The 5947-nt window shown below is 37.0% G+C and overlaps 1 long non-coding RNA gene across 1 annotated transcript; it reads right to left on the reverse strand.

Annotated features, from left to right (window-relative positions):
* Positions 1-202: 202 nt before the first annotated feature.
* On the reverse strand, positions 203-5307 carry LOC121072401. Its single transcript, XR_005821191.1, has 3 exons — positions 5154-5307; positions 756-932; positions 203-662 (listed from the first exon to the last, which is right to left on the reverse strand). It is a non-coding gene; the product is annotated as an uncharacterized LOC121072401 (long non-coding RNA).
* Between the last annotated feature and the right edge of the window lie 640 nt (positions 5308-5947).

Genomic DNA, 5947 nt, shown 5'->3' on the forward strand with positions numbered 1-5947 from the left:
GCTAAGAATCACAAGTCAGTATTTATGGATGTTACTCGTATTTCTGTTATTGCCTCCTTATGTGATTTGAGGATATTCATCAACTTATGTGCCTCTGTTTACTTATGTTAAAAGCTATTTTTGAGTTTTCATTAGCTGAGTGTTAGTATTCTTGGTGAGATTAAAATAAGAGGCATGAAAAGGCTCTACTTAATTATTTTTATTTAGCATTGCACTCCTTAATTTTCATTTTCATGTCTGCATTTAAGTCGCTAAGCGTAAGCGGTGTGCAAAAACAATGATGAAGAAGGATACCAGCAATACATCTGGAGAGAAAAAAAACCACACCAGATTTGGATGGGAATCTTCAGTTATAAGCTGTAAATCTGAGGAAAGTATAATAAACATCTAAAAAGTCTTTCAAATAGAAAGTTGTGTAACATTAACCTGTCATTATCCACTCTGAGCATGACATGAATAAGCCCTTAATTGTATGGAATCAAGACAGTGATGACACAGAAATTATTTTATCAAATCTTCATAACTTTCTGTCATCTCAGCATATGATATTCCTTCTTCAGGGTAATCATGAATCAAAATGTCTCACACTTTGGATTCTTCTCTGAAGTCACCTGTTGATTCAGCAGGGATACAAAATGTTTCCGCTGGGAAGTCTCAGATATCTGACAAAAGAGGGGTTTTGCTATATTAGAGGCTCTGAACATTGCTAACCCTTCCAGCCCTTTTGTTTCAGGCAGTTTTTGTTTTGAACTCACTGGTGAAGTAGTTTGAGCAGTCCAATTGTACAGGCACAGTACCGCTTCAGTAGGTATCTGAATGGGAGCCTTCTGTTCTTTTAAAGCTATCATATGTAACGCTTCATTGTAGCAGTAATAATGTTCCTAAAACAAGTCTTCTGTCTTCATGTATGAGTTCTGGAAAATATACTCATCCTCAAAACATGACAAGAATAAAAATATTGTTAGATAGACAGAAGTCACAAATAAATCCAGTGGGATCATTGTTTAAATGAGAAATCTGAGCAGTGACTCTGAAATGATCCCAGTTTGCAGACCTGTGGATAGGAAAGTTTAAAGTGCCAGCATTACACTCTGGCCATTGCAGATCTAAAGGTAGGAGACCCACCTGTATGATAGCCGTGTATGACTTGCTGGTCCTTGCCTACAGGCTTTCAGTTCTTGTGGTTGTAGTCCCATGCTGGTGGACCTATTTTCACAAGAGCTCTGTAGCTACCAAGGATGCAAAACTGCCCTTTTGCTCCCTGTTAGTGGGTAGGACCTTATACCGGGAGAACACAGTGAGAACGTAGTCATTGAAGAATGACATTCAGACAAACTAAAATATAACATTGACTAGCTTGATCCAAGGCTTGCATCATGTCTATCAGGTTGCTGTCTGTACTGACTGTTGGAAGAAAGGGCTGAGTCTGGAAGGTTCATTCATGAGAAGAAAACATAGCTCTTCTACTTGTAAGGATTACATTCAACAGTTGTAACTAATAAGACCAATTAGCTGATGTCATCAGCATAACTCAGCATGATTTTCTCAAGCTATAACACAGGTTGAAAATTGAACCTATCAAATATAGTTTTACTTTACCAGATACAAATCAACAAAAATAGTGTCACTATGTAAGTGCTTTTAAAACTCAGTGCACAAAAACAAATATCATGCCCTTTCTGCTAATATTTGCTTTGTTCTGTTCCACAACAGTGAAATTGTTGACTCATCTCTCAAACTGCTCTACTGCAAGAGAAATAAATGTAGCACCCATTTTCTAAGTCTTTCCTACAATGCCAAAATATTCAAGAATACCCCTAAAATTGCTTTGTCTTTAGAACTAGAATGAATTTTACCTTGAGAGTCCTGAGTGGCACCTTTGATGCTGTTTGTGGAAGAACTGCTAATATTTCTGTTTCTTGCCTTACTTCTGAAAATCTACAACCTCAGAGAACTGCTCAACCAGTGCTGTTGTACAGTGAATGTGTGACAGGCTCATTCCCTCTTAGAAAAGCACAAGACTGCCCTTTTCACACAGAATATGTAATAGACTGAAATAGACTTAATTGCTTTTTGTTACTAAATATTAGTAAAGTAATATTATACAACACTGTAGTTCAACTTTATTATTATTATTATGTGAGGGTCAAGTGAATACAAGTGGAGGATTGAAAAGTAAAGGTGAGAATTGGCTGGTGGAGTTAGTGTTGAATGTACAAAACAGCATTGCTTTGGCAAGTGAAAAGTCATTTTGTGTGGTCATAAAGTATTCCACAATGCATATCAGAAATGAAGAATTTAGTTGATGGGTTGGAAAATAAGGAAAGGAGTACAGGTGAACACAGAGAAATCTTCCTAGAAAGGGTAGGATTGCTCTTCCTTTGTAACCTGCTGGCCAGCAACTGCTTCCAATGCAGACAGCAGGAGCCACGCTGGTGGACCCAGCTACTCAGCTGCTCTTAGGCGTGCATTTGTCTCCATAGCTGCAGGCCAGATACAGCTCCCAGTGCTAGCCAGGAGAGCTGCTTTTCCTGTGGCTTCTTGCCTTCATTGTCCTTACTGATAGAACATACGGACTTGTTCTTCAAGCTGTACTTACATAAAGGTAAACAAGGTTCTTTATGTGAGAGGAAGAGATGGTTAGAGATACATTTTATGTGCCATTTATACTTAACCTTCAAACATATCAGCTAAGCTGAACGATGTCAAACACAGGATTGATAAGGCATAGAGAACAACAGAACTAATAGGTTTTCTGGATAGTTTAACTCTACCTTTTTTCTCCTTCCTTTATCTGCACCTTTATCACTTTAAAGTACACCTAGGTGCTAACTGCTCATTAAAGAATGAATATGCCTATGGTGCTCTATAAACTAAGAGCAGAGCTTCAGTAGTGCTGAGGGCCTGGCAGCTGATGTCAACAGGAACTGCAGGTGCTCTGTGCATCTGAAAATTCAGGCCTCAGTTTTTTTACCAGAGACCTGTCTTAAGTGTGGCTGTATGTGTGTTTGGGGTTAAGTGTTAAAAATTCCAAAGTAAATACCTAATTGCAAATGAAGAAAAAAAATGTCTTCATTATGTTTCCATATATACACTTGAGATAAATCTTTTACTATGTCAAAGTGAAAATAAAATCCTTCATTTTCATATGACTACTTGAAGATACTTGCAATATTCTGAGCATAAATCAGAATAGAGGAGGAGAGAGGGCTAGCCATGCAAACTTGCAGCTGATGTCCTGGGGACAGATCCTTGCAGTGGGGAGCTCCATTATGCGCTCAGGCACTGGTTCACATAGTACTCCTTGAAAGAGAAGTTCGCAGAGACAGACACATCTGAGATTTCAGCACTTAAAATGAAAGTCAAAGGGCATTGTTGTGCTTTGAATGTAAAAAATTTAAAAGTGCTATGGATAGTGATCTGCAAGTCAGGTCATAGCAACATTTTATGAGCATCCAAAGATACTGGTAATATTTTTTGTAACTGGTAGCTAATTCCTGCCTTTTTTCTCCTTTCAGAAAAATAAGAAACTAGTAGCACAAGAAACAGTAGTACCTTATTTCATAGATTTTGGCATTATTCTTGCTTTTTAAGAAAAATACATTTACATTTTATTGAGGAACTCTTGAGAGAGGCCTACACAGAACTGAGAAATTCTGTATTTGGGGCCACATGTTCTGCGGGAAATATAAAGAAAAGACTGCATAAGTATTCATTTGCTGAATGAGGCAGAGATCTTTGGAAAAGTGCTGCATGCAGTCATCACAGACTATGTGGAGCTTTCTGCTAAACTTTGGCTGGTTTGATAATTTAGTATCAGCTTTATGTAGCTGTGTAAGTGTGTAACTATACTAACTGTCATAGGATAATCACATGGCTTAATGGGACTGTCCTCGCAGGAAGATTGTAACAGCATGGATATCACAGGGTTGGGGCATTATAAAGTTGCTTAATATAGTAACAGCCTTTCCTTTGCCTTCTAAATCACATTTCTGAAGTGCTAAACATACTCAAAATCTAAAAACTTGTCCCAAACTGAACAGAATTAGCACTGATTTTGTTTCAGCCAATGCATTTATTTATTAAAGTCTGTTACTTAAGCAAGCTCCTGGCCATGTTTACAAATACCAGACAACATAATTATTTTTGGTGTATTACTCTGCTAGCTATTGGCTGTGTGAAGGATATGCCTTGCGTTTTTCAAGTACTATGAAAGAAGTACTGATGTTAAAGGCGAAATCTCAAACAAAACAAAAAAAAACCCGAGCGACTGTGCCAGGAAAAAAAAAAAAACACAAAATGAACAAAAACAAACAAACAAAAGAAACAAACAAACCAGTAACCCACCAGTTCATTTTCATAAATTACATATAACCTTTTTTGGAAACAGAATGTGATTTATGATAGATCCAATTGTAGGGGTCTGAGCCAATGTTGGAGACCAAAATAGAGTCCTTGAACCGGCAGTGTTCTGTCCCTTTAAGAGTCTCAGCTTGCTTATCACAATGAGTCTGCATGCTTCAGAGAGACAATAATTTAAGTCATGTTTTTAAAAAAATGATTGGAAAAAATAAGACCTCCTTCATCACCAGGATTTCTAGATACTGAAATGGAATCTGCGTTCCCCATCTCATCTGCATCAGTGTGCCCTCCAAAATCCTGTTTCTTTAATATTTTTTTAAAGTGCTGTGGTGAGATGTCAGTAGGCTGCATATATTACTGATAAATTAGGATGGAACAGTAGTTTTAAAAGGTATAAAAGAAGAAAAATAAACAGAAACATGAATGGTAAAAAGGAGAAGGAATACCGAATGAATAATAAAATATTTAGTGCTTTTCAATTAACTGTTCAAATGATTAGTATACTAGTATATTATATCATAAAAATCATGTCTATTAATTTTTTGCAGCCATTATCTTGACTGTGATTTAATCCTCTCAAATCATTAACAATGCTATTAAAAATGTGGGTATAGATGAATGTTCTGGATAGTGTGCAGGAAAATAGCAGGATTGTGGCTGAGGGTCAAGAATAAAGCTGAGAACCAACAGATTTTTGGGGACAGAGATGGGGGACTGGAAAGGAGCAGACATCTGAAAGGAGATGAAATGAAGAGGAAGAAACCATGATCTGACTCTGTCCAGTTCCTTACTGTAGCAAAGTGCTTTTCTGGTAAGATTCCTCCTCTCTTCCCCCAAATGCTGCAGTTTAATCTCAATCCTGAAAAAAATGTTAATTTCCTGAAAGGCACAGCCTTTTGGAATCACACAGCTTTTCTTCACAATGGAAATCTGTGTGTACATCACGAAGAAGATAAATATGTGTATGAATAAGAGTCCCTGGGGTCTTTTCTGAAGCAATGAAGCATCCTCGTTTCAGGTTACAATGGCAGCTTGAGGGCAGCATTTCCATCCAGAAGAAAATGGCTGTGACTCTTCATAAATAGAGGCCTTCTTTGAAAATGAGATAAAGTGCATAACTAGGAATGTGTTAACCAAAGAGAGAAGAGAAAGATCAGCAAATTGAAAATGAATGGCTGACGCTTATTTGGAAAAAGGTTACCAGTGGTGATTTCTTTGTCTGAGTGGTCTTTTTTTGGTACAGATAGATATGTTTTTGTCCTGACTATTATGTAGTAATATTAAGCTAGTATTAATTAAAATTTTAATAAAATTTCCTTGGTGCTTTTCACACCTGAAAATGACAGTCCTTCACGCAGCTTTAAGGATTCACTGAGTCAGAGTTTTGTGTTAATGTTAACATCTTATGTTCAGGTAATTAGACTGTGCATTTAAAGTGAGATCAGACTTTCTATTTTTTATTTTTATTTTTTCATTATAGTTTGGAGTAGAAAGGTTAGACTGCTACCAAAGAGGTAGTAACAATGCCTTGTAAGTGAAAAAGTGAGTTATATTACAAGGCCCACAATTTGTTTGGCACAAACAC

This window comes from Cygnus olor, chromosome 6 (genome assembly GCF_009769625.2).
Source record: "Cygnus olor isolate bCygOlo1 chromosome 6, bCygOlo1.pri.v2, whole genome shotgun sequence".
Classification (NCBI taxonomy): domain Eukaryota; kingdom Metazoa; phylum Chordata; class Aves; order Anseriformes; family Anatidae; genus Cygnus; species Cygnus olor.